Genomic DNA, 19316 nt, shown 5'->3' with positions numbered 1-19316 from the left:
TCTGTGAGGAGCGAGGGAGCGAGCAAAGTGGCGGAATCAAACGAGGGGCGTCGGGGGCATTTATAGGCGCAAGGAGGGGTTGCAAAGTCGTGGGGATGATGCTTATCCCGAGAGGGATGCGGCCGGCGGGTTCAGGGCACGGGCGCATGCTCTATCTTAACGGGAGGAGCGGGAGGTTGGGGACGACGGGGCGGGGCCCACCTGACAGCGGGAGCAGCGTACGTGCGAGAGGGAGAGGAGGAGCGGGCGACTCGTGCGTGCGGCGCTGGGGCGCTGGCCTCCTGGCGCTTGCCAGGGCCGGCTTGGTGCATTGGCTGGCTCCTGGGCCGGCTGGCGGGCGTGTGTGCATTCTTTTTTGTTTTAAACTTAAAGAAACAAATGCAAGAAAAGAAAATAAATAAATACTTTACATAGGCATACTATATACCAAAATGTTTAGAAAAAAATACCGCGAATAAGATGAACTATTTTTCAAGTTTAACTAAATTCCATAAAAATCATAAAAGTCAAACAGTGCTACTGTTGCATTTCAAATCAATAAAAATCTTTTTTAAATAGCAAAATAATATCAAATTTATTTTCTCCAATTTTATATTTAAGGGAATCATTTTACCCTTATTTCCATTTATTTATTTTTAGGAGAAAATAATTTGAATATAAACCCAAATAACTCCCAATTGGATTTGAATTTGGAATTTCAAACAACTTCAAATGGAAAATGAGTTTCAAATAACTTCAAAGTGACTTCCAAATTATTTATTTGAAACTTCCAACTCTCTTTCTTTGAATTTGAAGAGGTCATTTTATCTTCCCTCATGAACTCATTGAGTTGCTTAAAGTTTCTAAATTTGAAATATTTCAAATGGAATTCAAATCATTTTCAAATCCTTTTTCATTTATTCAAATGGAAGAAGTCATAATATCTTCACTCTAGGGTTTTGTGATGAATGATTTTGAATTCATGGAGATAATTTTTTTTAAACGCAAGGATGAAAGTTTGGGAAAGTCCTTTTATTCCCTCTCATTCAACTTTCAAGAACTTTCAATTTCCACTCAATTTCACACAATCATTCACACACCAATCAAACAAACAGTCATAATTAATTATTTAATATACCATTCCAAAATTTAGAATTTTGGGATGCTACATTTTACTTGAAACTAGTGGTCTTGTCAACCATCAACACTTGATGATTTTCTTGATTTCTACCTTCGCCGATTTCAGCATCGCGAAGAGCTCGGGAATTGTTTTCATCATCCATTGCATATTATAGTTCATCACGAAGTTCCAGTAACTTGGTGATAGTGACTAGAGAACTCTGTCAATCACTATCTTATTTGGAAGATTAACTCCCACACGATTCAAGCGATTGTAGTACTCAGACATTCTAAGCACATGCTCATTGGTTGAGCTATTCTCCTCCATCTTGTAGGCAAAATACTTGTCAGAGGTCTCATACCTCTCGACTCAGGCATGAGTCTGAAATACCAATTTCAACTCTTGGAAGATATTATATGCTCTTTGGCGTTCAAAACATTTTTGAAGTCCCGGTTCTAAGCTGTAAAGTATGGCACACTAAACTGTCAAGTAATAATCATACCGAGCTTGCCAAACGTTCATAACGTCTGCATCTGGTCCTGCAATAGGTCCGTCACCTAGTGGTGCATCAAGGACATAATTCTTCTGTGCAGTAATGAGGATAATCCTCAGATCACGGACCCAGTATGCATTATTGCTACTATCATGTTTCAACTTGTTTTTCTCTAGGAACATATCAAAAATAAACTGGGAGCTACATCGCAAGCTATTGATCTATAACGTAGATATGCAAATACTATCAGGATTAAGTTCATGACAAATTAAAGTTCAATTAATCATATTATTTAAGAACTCCCACTTAGATAGACATCCCTCTAGTCATCTAAATGATCACGTGATCCATATCAACTAAACCATGTCCGATCATCACGTGAAGTAGTTTTCAATGGTGAACATCTCTATGTTGATCATATCTACTACATGATTCACGTTCGACCTTTCAGTCTCAGTGTTTCGAGGCCATATCTGCATATGCTAGGCTCGTCAAGTTTAACCCGAGTAATCTGCATGTGCAAAACTGTTTTGCACCTGTTGTGTGTGACAGTAGAGATCATCACACTCGATCATCATGTGGTGTCTCGGCACGACGAACTGTAGCAACGGTGCATACTCAGGGAGAACACTTATACCTTGAAATTTAGCGAGGGATCATCTTATAATGCTACTGCCGTACTAAGCAAAATAAGATGCGTAAAGGATAAACATCACATGCAAACAAAATATGTGACATGATATGGCCATCATCATCTTGTGCCTTTGATCTCCATCGCCAAAGAACCGTCATGATCTCCATTGTCACCGGCTTGACACCTTAATCTCCCTCGTAGCATCGTTGTCGCCTCGCCAACTATTGCTTCAACGACTACCGCTACCGCTTAGTGATAAAGTAAAGCAATTACATGGCGATTGCATTTCATACAATAAAGCAACAACCATAGGGCTCCTGCCAGTTGCCTATAACTTCTACAAGACATGATCATCTCATACAACAGTTTATGTCTCATCACGTCTTTACCATATCACATCACAACATGCCCTGCAAAAACAAGTTAGACGTCCTCTACTTTGTTGTTGCAAGTTTTACATGGCTGCTAGGGTCTTCTCGCAAGAACCGTTCTTACCTACGCATCAAAACCACAACGATTTTTCATCAAGTGTGTTGTTTTAACATTCAACAAGGACCGGCCATAGTCAAACTCGATTCAACTAAAGTTGGAGAAACAGACACCCGCCAGCTGAAGGAAATATGCCCTAGAGGCAATAATAAAGTTGTTATTTTATATTTCCTTATATCATGATAAGAGTTTAGTATCCATGCTAGAATTTTATTAACCAGAAACTTGGTACATGTGTGGATACATAGACAAAACACAGTGTCCCTAGTAAGCCTCTACTAGACTAGCTCGTTAATCAAAGATGGTTAAGTTTCCAAACCATAGACATGTGTTGTCATTTGATGAACGAGATCACATCATTAGAGAATGATGTGATGGACAAGACCCATCCGTTAGCTTAGCATTATGATCATTTAGTTTGATTGCTATTGCTTTCTTCATGACTTATACATATTCATCTGACTATGAGATTATGCAACTCCCGAATACCGGAGGAACACTTTGTGTGCTATCAAACGTCACAACGTAAATGGGTGATTATAAAGATGCTCTACAGGTGTCTCCGAAGGTGTTTGTTGGGTTGTCATAGATCGAGATTAGGATTTGTCACTCCGTGTATCAGAGAGGCATCTCTGGGCCCTCTCGGTAATGCACATCACTATAAGCCTTGCTAGCAATGTGACTAATGAGTTAGTTGCGGGATGATGCATTACGGAACAAGTAAAGAGACTTGCCCGTAACGAGATTGAACTAGATATGCTGATACCGACGATCAAATCTTGGGCAAGTAACATACCGATGACAAAGGGAATGACGTATGTTGTTATGCGGTTTGACCGATAAAGATCTTTGTAGAATATGAAGGAGCCAATATGAGCATCCAGGTTCCGCTATTGGTTATTGACCGGAGATGTGTCTCGGTCATGTCTACATAGTTCTCGAACCCGTAGGGTCCGCACGCTTAATGTTTGATGACGATTTATATAATGAGTTATGTGATTTGATGACCGAAGTTTGTTCGGAGTCCCGAATGAGATCACAGACATGATGAGGAGTCTCTAAATGGTCGGGAGGTGAAGATTCATATGTTGGAAGGTTATATTCGGACACCGGAATGGTTTCGGGAAGTATCAGATAAGTTTCGGAGTACCGGGGGTTACCGAACCCCCCCGGGAAGTTAATGGGCCACACATGGGCCTTAGTGGAGGAGAGAGGACCGGCCCGGGAGGTGGCGCCCCCCTTGCCAATCCGAATTGGACAAGGAGTGGGTTGGCGCCCCCCCTTTCCCTCTCCTACTCCTCCTCTCTTTCCCTCTTTGCTATCCCGAAAAAGGAAAAAGGAGAGGGGAATCCTACTTGGACTAGGGAGTCCTAGTAGGACTCCCCACACCTGGCGCCCCCCTTGGGACGGCCACCTCTCCTCCCCCCTTTATATATGTGGGAGGGGGGCACCCCAAAGGCACAACAAGTCTTCTCTTAGCCGTGTGCGGTGCCCCCCTCCACAGTTACACACCTCGAACATATCGTCGTAGTACTTAGGCGAAGCCCTGCACCGGTAGCTTCATCACCGTTGCCACGCCGTTGTGCGGAAAGAAATCTCCCTCGTCCTCAACTGGATCAAGAGATCAAGGGACGTTATCGAGCTAAACGTGTGCAGCACGTGGAGGTGTCGTACGTTCGGTGCTTGGATCGGTTGGATCGCGAAGACGTTCGACTACATCAACCGCGTTACTAAATGCTTCCGCTTTAGGTCTACGAGGGTACATGGGCACACTCTCCCCTCTCGTTGCTATGCATCACCTAGATAGATCTTGCGTGATTGTAGGATTTTTTTAAAAATACTACATTCCCGTACAGTGGCATCCGAGCACGAGTAGAACACAATGAGTTGTGGGCGATAATAGTCATACTGCTTACTAGCAATGTCTTACTTTGATTCAGCGGTATTGTTGGATGAAGTAGCCTGGACCGACATTACATGACCGCGTTCATGAGACTGGTTCTACCGACGTGCTTCGCACACAGGTGGCTAGCGGGTGTCTTTTTCTTCAACTTTAGTTGAATCGAGTTTGACTACGCCCGATCCTTATTGAAGGTTAAAACAACACACTTGACGAAAAATCGTTGTGGTTTTGATGCGTAGGTAAGAACTGTTCTTGCTAGAAGCCCGTAGCAGCCACGTAAAACTTGCAACAACAAAGTAGAGGACGTCTAACTTGTTTTTGCAGGGCATGTTGTGATGTGATATGGTCAAGACATGATGAGATATAAATTGTTGTATGAGATGATCATGTTTTGTTAAAGTTATCAGCAACTGGCAGGAGCCTTATGGTTGTCTCTTTTTTTCATAAGATGGAAGTGCCATATAATTGCTTTACTTTATCGCTATGCGATAGCAATAGTTGCAAAAGCAATAGTTGGCGAGACAGCCATGTGACGACACATTGATAGAGATCAGGATGATGGAGATCATGGTGTCATGCCAGTGACGATGGAGATCATGACGGTACTTTGGAGATCAAGATCAAAGGCACAAGATGATGATGGCCATATCATGTCACATATTTTGATTGCATGTGATGTTTATCCTTTATGTATCTTATTTTGCTTAGTACGGCGATAGCATTATAAGATGATCTCTCACTAAATTTCAAGGTACAAGTGTTCTCCCTGAGTATGCACCGTTGCTACAGTTCGTCGTCCTGAAACACAACGTGATGATCGGGTGTGATAAGCTCTACGTTCACATAAAATGGGTGCACGCCAGTTTTGCACAAGCAGAATACTCAGGTTAAACTTGATGAGCCTAGCATATGCAGATATGGCCTCGGAACACTAGAGACCGAAAGGTCGAACGTGAATCATATAGTAAATATGATCAACATAGAGATGTTCACCATTGAAGACTACTCCATCTCACGTGATGATCGGACATGGTTTAGTTGATATGGATCACGTGATCATTTAGATGACTCGAGGGATGTCTATCTAAGTGGGAGTTCTTAAGCAATATGATTAATTGAACTTAATTTATCATGAACTTAGTCCTGATAGTTTTTGCATATCTATGTTGTAGATCAATAGCTCGCGTTGTAGCTCCCCTATGTTTTTGATATGTTCCTAGAGAAAACTAAGTTGAAAAATGATAGTAGCAATGATGCGGATTGGGTCCGTGATCCGAGGATTATCCTTGTTGCTGCACAGAAGAATTATGTCCTTGATGCACCGCTAGGTGACTGACCTATTGCAGGAGCAGATGCAGATGTTATGAACGTTTGACAAGCTCGGTATGATGACAACTTGATAGTTTAGTGCACCATGCTTTACGGCTTAGAATCAGGACTTCAAAAACATTCTGAAAGCCACAGAGCATATAAGATGTTCCAAGAGTTGAAATTGGTATTTCAGACTCATGCCCATGTCGAGAGGTATGAGACCTCTGACAAGTACTTTGCCTACAAGATGGAGCTGAATGGCTCAGCCAGTGAGCATGTACTCAAAATGTCTGGGTAGTACAATCGCTTGAATCAAGTGGGAGTTAATCTTCCAGATAAGATAGTGATTGACAGATTTCTCTAGTCATTATCACCAAGCTACTAGAAATTCATGATGAACTATAATATGCAAGGGATGACGAAAACGATTCCCGAGCTCTTCGCGATGCTAAAATCGGCGAAGGTAGAAATCAAGAAAGAGCATCAAGTGTTGATGGTTAACAATACTACTAGTTTCAAGAAAAGGGGCAAAGGAAAAGAAAGGGAACTTCAAGAAAGGATGGCAAGCAAGTTGGCACTCCCGTGAAGAAACCCAAAGCTAGACCTAAGCTTGAAACTGAGTGCTTATACTGCAAAGGGAATAGTCACTGGAAGTGGAACTACCCCAAATACTTGGCGGATAAGAAGGATGGCAAAGTGAACAAAGGTATATTTGATATATATGTTATTGATGTGTACTTTACTAGTGTTCATAGTAACCCCAGGGTATTTGATACCGATTTAGTTTCTAAAGATTAATAACTCAAAACAAGAGTTGTAAAAATGAACAGAGACTAGTTAAGGGCGAGGTGACGATGTGTGTTGGAAGTGATTCCAAAGTTGATAAGATCACCATCCCGCACTCCCTCTACCTTCGGGATTAGTGTTGAACCTAAATAAATGTTATTTGGTGTTTGCGTTGAGCATGAATATGATTGGATCATGTTTATTGCGATACAGTTATTCATTTAAGTCAGAGAATAATTGTTGTACTGTTTACATGAATAAAACCTTCTATGGTCATACACCCAATGTAAATGGTTTATTGAATCTCGATCATAGTGATACAAATATTCATAATATTGATGCCAGAAGATGCAAAGTTTATAATGATAGTGCAACATATTTGTGGCACTGCCGTTTTGATCATATTGGTGTAAAGCGCATGAAGAAACTCATGCAGATGGGCTTTTGGAATCACTTGATTATGAATCATTTGATACTTGTGAACCATGCCTCATGGGAAAGATGACTGAAACTCCGTTCTTCGGAATAATGGAGCGAACCACTGACTTATTGGAAATAATACATACCGATGTATGCGGTCCAATGAGTTTTGAGGATCATGGCGGGTATCGTTATTTTCTGACCTTCACAGATGATTTGAGCAGATATGGGTATATCTACTTAATGAAACACAAGTCTGAAACATTTGAAAAGTTCAAAGAATTTCAGAGTAAAGTGGAGAATCATCGTAACAAGAAAATAAAGTTTCTGTGATCTGATCGCGGAGGAAAATATTTGATTTACGAGTTTGGCCTTCATTTAAAACAATGTGGAATAGTTTCACAACTCACGCCACCTGGAACACCATAGCGTAATGGTGTGTCCATACATCGTAACTGTACTATATTGGATATGGTGCGATCTATGATGTCTCTTACCGATTTACCACTATCGTTTTGGGGATATGCATTAGAGACAGTTGCATTCACGTTAAATAGGGCACCGTCTAAATCCGTTGAGACGACACCGTATGAACTGTGGTTTGGCAAGAGACCTAAGCTGTCGTTTCTTAAAGGGGCCAATTCAATTTTCCCCCTAACTTTGTCCTGAGCTCATCTTTACCCCTAAATAAAAATAGTGCTCAACTATACCCCTCTTCCATTAGATGGCGTTATGGAAATACCCCTCTGCGCCGTTTCCGTTGGGTCAAAGGCCTTTGACCATCTCCGAACCATTTTCTGGACATTTTTACCCTTAATATGTATGTCACTTAAGGGTGGGACCTGTAACTTGTTTAGAAAAAGCAATCGGGTCCCTGCAACTTTTAAAACAAAAGCAATCAGGCCCCTGTATCATTTTTAGAAAAAGCAATCAGGTCCTTGTAATTTCTTGGAAAAAATCAATCGGGTCCTTGCGGCCATGGCGGCGTCATCCATGGTGGGAGCCGGACGTGCTGCTGTTGCTTGCGGCCATTGCGGCTTGCCTCGTAGCTGCTTGCACTGCTAGTCGTCGCTGCTACTTAAGCCGCCTGCTACCACTACTGCTTGCTATCGCCCCGCCGCTGTAGCTTTCGCCGCCGTAGCACAGCTGCTTGCCCCGCTGGCCGCTACTTCTTGCGCCGCCGCCGAACTGCTAGGGCTTGCCCCACTTGCCACGGTTGCTTGCGTTGCTGCTGGACTGCTGCTGCTTGCCTCGCTGGTCGCTGCTGCTTGCACCGCCGTCGGACTGGTGTTGCTTGCCGTCATGCTGCCGCTGCACCTTGCCCTGACGTCGCGCTGTTGCTGCCTGTTGCTGCTTGCCGCCACTGTTGCCTGCTGCTCTGGCACCGCCCGCTACCGTCGCCGCGCTGCTCCTTGCAAGAGAGCTCACTCGAGGGGACGAGAGAGAGAGACCTTGCTAGAGAGATTAAGAGGAGAGAGAGTTTTTCTTTTAGTTGGGTCCCATGTGTAAGTGGTAGAGATGGGAGAGTTTTTTTCTTTTTTACTTTCTTCGGGTAGGTCCCACCTGTAAGTGACTTATGAAGTGAGGGGTACAAATGTCTAGGAAAAAGATCATTGACGGTCAAGGTTGTTGACCATACAGAAACGACACAGGAAGGGTTTTCCATAATGCCATATAACGGAAGAGGGGTATAGTTGAGCACTGTTTTTATTTAAGGGTAAAGATGAGGTCGGGACAAAGTTAGGGGAAAAAAATGTAAATGTCCCTTATTAAAGTTTGGGGCTACGATACTTATGTGAAAAAGCTTCAACCTGATAAGTTCAAACCCAAATTGGAGAAATGTGTCTTCATAGGATACCCAAAAGAAACTGTTGGGTACACCTTCTATCACAGATCCGAAGGCGAGATATTCATTTCTAAGAATGGATCCTTTCTAGAGAAGGAGTTTCTCTCGAAAGAAGTGAGTGGGAGGAAAGTAGAACTTGATGAGGTAGTTGTTCCTTCTCCCGAATTGGAAAATGGTTCATCACAGAAATCAGTTCCAGTGATGCCTACACCAATTAGCGAGGAAGTTAATGATGATGATCATGAAACTTCATATCAAGTTACTACTGAACCTCGTAGGTCAACCAGAGTACGTCACGCACCAGAGTGGTACGATAATCCTGTTCTGGAAGTCATGTTACTACACCATGACGAACCTATGAACTATGAGGAAGCGACGATGAGCTCAGATTCCGCGAAATGGCTTGAGGCCATGAAATCTGAGATGGGATCCATGTATATGAACAAAGTGTGGACTTTGGTGGACTTTCCCAATGATCGGCGAGCCATAGAGAATAAATGGATCTTCAAGAGGAAGATGTACGCTGATGGTAGTGTTACTATCTACAAAGCTCGAATTGTCAAAAAAGGGTTTCGACAAGTTCAAGGTGTTGAACACGCTGAGATTTTCTCACTCGTATTAATGCTTAAGTAATCATGTTAGCAATTTCAACATTTTATGAAATCTGGCAAATGGATGTCAAAATTGCATTCCTTAATGGATTTATTAAAGAAGAGTTGTATATGATGCAACCAGAAGGTTTTGTCGATCCTAAAGGTGCTAACAAAGTGTGCAAGCTCCAGTGATCCATCTATGGACTAGTGCAAGCATCTCGGAGTTGGAATATACACTTTGATGAGTTGATCAAAGCATATAGTTTTATACAGACTTTTGGAGAAGCCTGTATTTACAAGAAAGTGAGTGGGAGCACTACAATCTTTCTGATAAGTATATGTGAATGACATATTGTTGATCGGAAATGATGTAGAATTTTCTAGAAAGCATAAAGGAGTGTTTTGAAAGGAGTTTTTTCAAAGAAAGTCCTCGGTGAAGTTGCTTACATATTGAGCATCAAGATCTATAGAGATAGATCAAGATGCTTGATAAGATTTTTCAATGAGTACATACCTTGGCAAATTTTTGAAGTAGTTCAAAATGGAACAAGTCAAAGAAAGGAGTTCTTGCCTGTATTGCAAGGTGTAAAGTTGAGTAAGACTGAAAACCCGACCATGGCAGAAAATAGAAAGAGAATGAAAGTCATTCCCTATGCCTCAACCATAGGTTCCATAAAGTATGCTAAGCTATGTACCAGACTTATTGTGTACCTTGCCATGAGTTTGGAAAAGGGGTAGAATAGTGATCCAGGAGTAGATCACTTGACATCGGTCAAAATTATCCTTAGAAGACCAAGGAGAAATTTCTCGGTTATGGAGGTGATAAAGAGTTCGTCGTAAAGAGTTACGTCGATGCAAGCTTTGACACCGATCTGGATGACTCTGAGTCTCAATCTGGATACATATTGAAAGTGCGAGAAATTAGCTAGAGTAGCTCCGTGCAGAGCATTGTAGACATAGAAATTTGCAAAATACATACAGATCTGAGTGTGGCAGACCCGTTGACTAAACTTCTCTCACAAGCAAAACATGTTCACACCTTAGTACTCTTTGGGTGTTAATCACATAGCGATGTGGACTAGATTATTGACTCTAGTAAACTCTTTGGGTGTTGATCGCATGGCGATGTGAACTATGTTAATCACATAAATACATGAACTATTAGTGTTAAATCACATGGCGATGTGAACTAGATTATTGACTCTAGTGCAAGTGGGAGACTGAAAGAAATATGCCCTAGAGGCAATAATGAAGTTGTTAGTTTATATTTCCTTATATCATAATAAATGTTTAGTATCCATGCTAGAATTGTATTAACCGGAAACTTGATACATGTGTGGACACATAGACAAAACACAGTGTCCCTAGTAAGCCTCTACTAGACTAGCTCGTTAATCAAAGATGGTTAAGTTACCTAACCATAGACATGTGTTGTCATTTGATGAACGAGATCACATCATTAGAGAATGATGTGATGGACAAGACCCATCCGTTAGCTTAGCATTATGATCGTTTAGTTTTATTGCTATTGCTTTCTTCATGACTTATACATATTCCTCTGACTATGAGATTATGCAACTCCCGAATACCGGAGGAACACTTTGTGTGCTATCAAACGTCACAACATAACTAGGTGATTATAAAGATGTTCTACAGGTGTCTCCGAATGTGTTTGTTGGGTTGGCATAGATCGAGATAATGCACATCACTATAAGCCTTGCAAGCAATGTGACTAATGAGTTAGTTGCGGGATGATGCATTACAGAACGAGTAAAGAGACTTGCCGGTAACGAGATTGAAGTAGGTATGCTGATACCAATGATCGAATCTCGGGCAAGTAACATACCGATGACAAAGGGAATGACGTATGTTGTTATGCGGTTTGACCGATAAAGATCTTCGTATAATATGTAGGAACCAATATGAGCATCCAGGTTCCGCTATTGGTTATTGACTGGAGATGTGTCTCGGTCATGTCTACATAGTTCTCGAACCCGTAGGGTCCCCACACTTAACGTTCGATGACGATTTATATTATGAGTTATGTGATTTAATGACCGAAGTTTGTTCGGAGTCCCTGATGAGATCACGTACATGACGAGGAGTCTCGAAATGGTCGAGAGGTGAAGATTCATATATTAGAAGGTTGTATTCGGACACCGTAATGGTTTTGGGAAGTATCGAATAAGTTTCGGAGTACCGGGGGTTACCGGACCCCCCCCCCCCCCCCAGGAAGTTAATGGGCCACACATGGACCTTAGTGGAGGAGAGAGGACCGGCCAGGGAGGTGGCGCCCCCCTTTCCAATCCGAATTGGACAAGGGGTGGGGGTGGCGCCCCCTTTCCCTCTCCTACTCCTCCTCTCTTTCCCTCTTTGCTATTCCGAAAAAGGAAAAAAGGAGAGGGGAATCCTACTTGGACTAGGGAGTCCTAGTACGAATCCTCATACCTGGCGCACCCCCTTGGGCCAGCCACCTCTCCTCCCCCCTTTATATACGTGGGAGGGGGCACCCCAAAGACACAACAAGTCTTCTCTTAGCCGTGTGCGGTCCCCCCGTCCACAGTTACACACGTCGATCATATCATCGTTGTGCTTAGGCGAAGCCCTGTGCCGGTAGCTTCATCATCACCGTCGCCACGCCGTTGTGCGGACAGAACTCTCCCTCGTACTCAACTGAATCAAGAGATCAAGGGACGTCATCGAGCTGAACATGTGTAGAACGCGGAGGTGCCATACGTTCGGTGCTTGTATCGGTTGGATCGCGAAGACGTTCGACTACATCAACCTCATTACTAAACGCTTCCGCTTTCGGTCTACGAGGGTACATGGACACACTCTCCCCTCTCATTGCTATGATCGTAGGAAATTTTTTAAACTACTATGTTCCCCTACACCAGCCACTTGTGTGCGAAGCACGTCGGTAGAACCGGTCTCATGAACGCGGTCATGTAATGTCTGTCCGGGCCACTTCATCCAACAATACCGTCGAATCAAAGTAAGACGTTGGCTGTAAGCATTATGACTATTACCGCCCACAACTCTTTGTGTTCTACTCGTGCGTATATCATCTACGTAGAGACCTGGCTCGGATGCCACTGTTGGGGAACGCAGTATTTCAAAAAAATTCCTATGATCACGCAAGATCTATCTAGGAGATGCATAGCAACGAGACGGGAGAGTGTGTCCACATACCCTCGTAGACCGAAAGCAGAAGCGTTTAGTAACACGGTTAATGTAGTCGAACATCTTCATGATTCAACTGATCCAAGTACCGAATGTACGACAGCTCCGTGTTCAGCACACGTTCAGCATGATGATGTCCCTCGAGCTCTTGATCCAGTTGAGGACGAGGGAAAGTTCCATCAGCACGACGGTGTGGCGACGGTGATGATCAAGTAACCGGCGCAGGGCTTCATCTAAGCACTACGACGATATGATCGAGGTGTGAAACTATGGAGGGGGGCACCGCACACGGCTAAGAGATTGTCTGTTGTGCTTTGGGGTTCCCCCTGCCCACGTATATAAAGGAGGGGGAGGAGGATGCTGGCCTAGGAGGATGTGCACCAGGGGGGTCCTACTTGGACTCCTAGTCCAAGTAGGATTCGGCCACCCTTTTCCTTTCTTCCACTGCAGGGAAAGGAAGGAGAGGAGTAGGAGAAGGAAGGAGGGGGCCGCGCCATCACCCCTTATCCAATTCGGTTTGGGCAGGGGGGAGGCGCGCGCCACCTCGTGGCCCTTCTTCCCTTTCTCCACTAAAGCCCACTAATGCCCATTAACTTCCCCGGGGGTTCCGGTAACCCCTCGGTACTCCCCGAAAAATACCCGGATCACTCGGAACCATTCCGACGTCCGAATATGACCTTCCAATATATGAATCTTTACCTCTCGACTATATCGAGACTCCTCGTCGTGTCCGTGATCTTATCCGGGACTCCGAACAAAGTTCGGTCATCAAATCACATAACTCATAATACAAATCGTCATCGAACGTTTAGCGTGCGGACCCTATGGGTTCGAGAACTATGTAGACATGACTGAGACACATCTCCGGTCAATAACCAATAGCAGAACCTGGATGCTCATATTAGTTCCTATATATTCTACGAAGATCTTTATCGGTCAAACCGCATAACAACATACGTCATTCCCTTTATCATCGGTATGTTACTAGCCCGAGATTCGATCGTCGGTATCACATACCTAGTTCAATCTCGTTACCGGCAAGTCTCTTTACTTGTTCTGTAATGCAACATCCCGCAACTAACTCATTAGTCACATTGCTTGCAAGGCTTATAGTGATGTGCATTACTGAGAGGGCCCAGAGATACCTCTCCGATACTCGGAGTGACAAATCCTAATCTTGATCTATGCCAAACCAACAAACACCTTCGGAGACACCTGTAGAGCACCTTTATAATCACCCATTTATGTTGTGATGTTTGATAGCACACAAGGTGTTCCTCCGGTATTCGGGAGTTGCATAATCTCATAGTCAGAGGAATATGTATAAGTCATGAAGAAAGCAATAGCAATAAAACTGAACGATCATTATGCTAAGCTAACAGATGGGTCTTGTCCATCACTGTAACATCCCAAATTTTCAATTTGGAATGTTATACACTAGATCATATGCATATCATATTTTTCTTGCATTTTGGTTGATCCTAGAAATTTCACGCAACTCAAGGACCCTCGGAGAGAGTTGGAGATTTCGTTATTTTCATATTTGAGAGTTTTCTCGAATTTTGAAAATAGGATCATTTGATTTATTTATTTTATCTTCAATAATTTTCCGGTGTCAAAATATATGAGAGAGGGAATAATATGACTTTCCCAAAATATAGGAAAAATGAAGATTTAATAAATAGATCACATTTTGTTTGCCGGAGTTTATTTGCATTTTATTTGGATAGGGAAAAATGCGCGTTTTCAAAAATTGCATTTTAGGTCCGGAGAAAAGTTCATTTTGTTCGGCTCATTTTTAGGAGTCGAGGAAAATTTACTTTATTAGTTTTGGAGTCCGGTAGATTTTGTTTTTCTGTGTTTTCCGAGCGCGGAACCGTTTAAAAAAAAATCAAAGTCCAGCGCCTTGGGCCAAAGGCCCAGCCGGCCAAGGCCACGGCCAAGGCCATCGCTAGCCGCGTGCCAGGCGCAGGCGCAGGAGGCCGCCGCCGCCTCTTGTTTCTACCGAATCCTAGTAGGACTTTTGTCCTACTTCCGTATATTCCTTTTCTGTTTCTAGATCTTTTCCTTTCCTTTTTTCTATTCCTATTCCTAGTCTAATTCTTGTCCCCTACCCCAAGTAAACCCCCTCCCCAATATAAATACCCAAGCACCCCCCCTCTAAATCATCAAACCCAAAGCCTAGAGCTACACCACACCCCGCGCCACGCCACCCCTCACCCGCGCGCTGCCCTAAGCTGCTGCCCACGCCCTGCGTCACCGCCGCGCCGCCGCCTCACCCGCGCCGCGCCGCCACCCCACGCCCGCGCCGCCGCCGCACCTTGCCGCCGCCGCCCACGCCCACGCCGCCGGAGCCCCTCACCGGAGACCTCGCCGGAGGTAGCCCCGCGCTACATCTATTCTTTTTCTCGGATCGTTTTCTTCTAATCATTCCGATTCTTTTCTTCTCTAAACCGTTCCGGTTTTCTAGATCGGTTTTTCGTTCGGTTTTCTTCTCCGAAACCCTAGATCGGATTCGTTTTCTTCTCCGATTTAGTTGCCTTTGGACCGTTCGCTGGACCGTTCGTCCTAACGAACGTGATCACCGGATTCTTCTAGGTTAACGACGTCCGTTCGTTTAACCGTTCTTCTTTTTCTTTTCGTCGGATTTATTCCGCGATCGCGATCTCAGATCCGATCTTCTTCCTAGTCTTTCTTTTCGCTCGTTTATCGGAATCAGGTGATTCAAGCGCCTGGAGTTTCGTCTCGAAACCGCCGTTCCGTCTAATCAACTTGAACAAGCTTTTGCTACAGTAAAATTTTGACCTAGATTCAACTTGCTAGAACCGAGTTGTTTTCTTCTGCCGCTTGTTTTTCCGTCGTTTGTTCGGTTCGTTCTTTCTTTGCAACCGGAGTTCTTAAGTTGAATTTTCTGGTTCGTTCTCTTGTTCGAGTTTTACCTGTGCATTAGATGAGTACTTATTGTATGCTTGTTGTTTGTCTGCGATAGATTACCCGGATTGCGCCGCCTGTTACTTCGAAACCCTAGGACTCGCAGATCATCAGCAAGGCAAGTAACACTTTGATCATACCTTTTCTACAACCCATGTTTTATTGCATTAGATCAATCCTCACACATTGCATGATTAGGATCTAATTAAATTGTGGGATGGGAAGTAGATGAGGTAGTACCTATTACCTGTATTATTATGAAACCTTTGGGAGTTACTCTACGTTTGCTTATATTGCCATGCTATGCTAGTAGACGTGGATTGGGTGAGTGATATCCATGACAGATGTGAGATTGATAATTTTAATGGTTTATCTAAGGTGGCAACTTAAACACACATCTGGGTGGATTGAGGCACCTGATGTCTATCAGGACTTGCCTGTTTTTTTGGACCGCCACCCAGGCTCAAAGGGATCATAAGATCTTTCATGCTAAATACTTACGTGTGCAGCCACAAGCCATTATGGGCTCTGGCATAGTTGACTAAGTCGTGCGAACTCTTACGGGGTGGACTAGCAGATGTAGGGGATGTAGGTGTACCGGTCTACCCCACAAGTAAGGTGCTAGTGCTTCTGAAAGACTATGTCTCGGTCATCCGTCTTCTCAAACACCCTGTAGTGCGAGAAACCAAACGGAGGCGATCGAGTCTTGTGGGGAAAAGTGCGCAAACCTCTGCAGAGTGTACAAACTAATCATGATTAGCCGTGTCCCCGGTTATGGACAACTTGAGTATCTAGTACTTGAATATCATGTGAATCTCAACATGTTACTTCTAATTAATGTTGTTGGGTTTTAATTGTACTTTTAATTGGGATTGAGAATGCTGTCAACCATTCTCAATGTTTCACAACCACCATGATAGTTAAATAAACTTATTCCTTTGCAGTAGGGAAAAACTGGCTTTACACAAAACTGTAACCATAGAGCTTTCCACCAGCCATATATGCATATAGTATAGCTGTTTCATTCCATTACTCTCTATGTGTTACTTTGCCAGCATATTCCATGTGCTAACCCGTTTTCGGGCTGCAACTTCTCATGTTGCAGACTTTTCAGACGACGATTGAGGTGTTTTAGGTCGTGGTTCTATACTCAGTGATGCCGTTGGAGTTGATGGACCCATTTATCTTCCGAGTCTTCCGCTGTTATCGATATTAGATGGCCTTCAGCCATATTTATTGTAATAAGTTCTTTTTGAGCCATCGATGTAATAAGTGTGTGATTGCAACTCTGTTATAAAACCTCGATGTACTGTGTGGTGTTAGCATTACTGATCCAGGGATGACACCGTAGCACAGTAGACGTGATCCATTCGGGTCAGGTCGCTACAGAGATGGTATCAGAGCACATGCTGACTGTAGGACACGACCACTAAGTTAAAGCCATAGATCCCCCTTCTCTTCTCATTTTCTAACTCCTCATCTTTTCTACTCTATTAGGATGACGCACGCGAAGATTAAGTACGATCAATCGGATGAAGGCACACCATTTGGATTTCACCTGAAGGAAGTCACCAAGTACCTGAACATTGGATTACCAAGCTTCACGGGAACCTTCAATGCCACTCTGCCTGAAGAGGAGCGCTGGAAGATTCAAGTTTACGTTCCGGGAAGAACATTCGCGCCAATCACGAAGCCCATAGATAGAGTTTTCAATGCACCAACCTGGAGTCTAGGAAGGAGCATGGCAGCTCATATCACCATAGGACGCATTGGAGAAGTTTATCAAGAAGACCTCAAGGACACTATCTACCAGATTTGCGGACGCCGTGATGAACAATGGGAGTTAGTCAGCACCAAGAAGGGTAGATCCATTGCATCTTTCATCCAGGAGTTAAACCAGCACATTCGACGCCACGAGAACCAGATGTGCAATGATATGGTAGAGTTTAAGAATGCGAAGGCAAGGATCATCGAGCTAGAAGGAGAACTGAAGTCTACACGCAAGGACTACATGGACGAGATCGTAGCTCTAGCAAGGCACAATTGCGATCTTAAGCAGGAGATTGAAGAACTCAAGAGCAAGTTAGCATCCCAGGAGGACGACGAGTACGTCACATGTCCGGACAACTACATCATCATCGACGACACCGATTCGGATCCAAGTGAACCCGACTTCGAAGACGAAGCTGGAGCAGATATCATGGAGTCTTCCACCGGTTCAAATTTCTAGATGACCACCAGATAGTAGTAGTATTTCCCCCATGTAAAACATTATAGTCGAGCACTTTTGCGATAGTTCTAGACCGTTTGTAAGCCCTTGTTTGATTGATTGAAGTGATTTTGTGTGCATTTGCCTCATGTGCATATGGGTAGTGTTTTCCCTTTAGACCTCATTCTATTCTCAATCCTCGTCTTTTCTAAACCCTCAGATGCCTCCGAGACGTGACAATGGATTTCCACCGGAGCTCACTCAGTTGATCCAGCAGCAGAATCAATTGATGCAGATGTTAGTCCAGAACCAGCAGAACAACAACAACAACCCACCACCACCACCACCTGTTGACCACTTAGCCCGTTTCCTTAGGCTGAATCCGCCGGTGTTTTCCAGTAGCACCGAGCCAATAGTAGCAGACGATTGGCTCCGTAAGATAGGAAGGGAGTTGACCACTGCAGGATGCACGGATGGTGAGAAAGTGAAGTTTGCCGCACACCAGCTTGACGGACCCGCGGCAGCATGGTGGGAGAATTTCACAGCCACTTACCCAGTTGACACTGTCACATGGGATCAGTTTCAGCAAGCTTTCCGCACTGCCCATGTTTCAGCAGGAGCTATGGCCATAAAGAAGCGTGAGTTTCGCAACTTACGCCAAGGAGGAAGGACTGTTGGCCAGTATGTGGAGGAGTTTAGTAAGCTAGCCCGTTATGCCCCAGATGACGTTGCTACGGATGCAGCTAAGCAGGAGAAGTTTCTGGAAGGACTGAATGATGAACTAAGCATGCAGTTGATGGTAGCAAATTTCAACAACTACCAGGAGTTGGTAGATCGTGCCATCATGATTGAAGGGAAGCAACAGCAGATTGAGAACCGTAAGAGGAAGTATGGACAGGGGAAGTATAACTCTGGAGCCCAGCAGAAGCCCTGTTTTACCCCTAAACCGGGATTTAAGTTTCAGCACACCCATGGAGGAGGTAGCTCGCACAACCATAATGGCCACAAGAATGGTAATGGGAATGGAGGAAGCAACGGCCAGAACCGACCACCCCATCGACCCCAACCAAGAGAGACCTGAGTCAAGTCACCTGTTTCAAGTGTTCGAAGACCGGACATTATGCCAATGAATGTCCTGAAGGCCAGAATGGAAATGGCAATGGAAGCTCTGGGAAGAAGCCGAACCCTTTCAATAGGGGACAGGTGAACCACGTTAATGTGGAGGAGATTGAAGATCAGCCCGATGCAGTAATCGGTAAGTTTTTGGTTAAGTCATTTACTGCACTCGTTCTTTTTGATACTGGTGCATCGCATTCATACATATCAAGGGGATTTGTGGAAAAGTATAGCCTGCCCACTAGGATTCTTAAAACACCTATGCTAGTAAGCTCGCCAGGAGCAGAATACATGGCCAGACAA

This window comes from Triticum urartu, chromosome 6A, assembly GCF_056163025.1.
Source record: "Triticum urartu cultivar PI428250 chromosome 6A, HENAU_Tu73, whole genome shotgun sequence".
Lineage (NCBI taxonomy): Eukaryota > Viridiplantae > Streptophyta > Magnoliopsida > Poales > Poaceae > Triticum > Triticum urartu.
The sequence above is the reverse complement of the archived record's forward strand: the minus strand, read 5'-3'. Positions refer to the sequence as shown.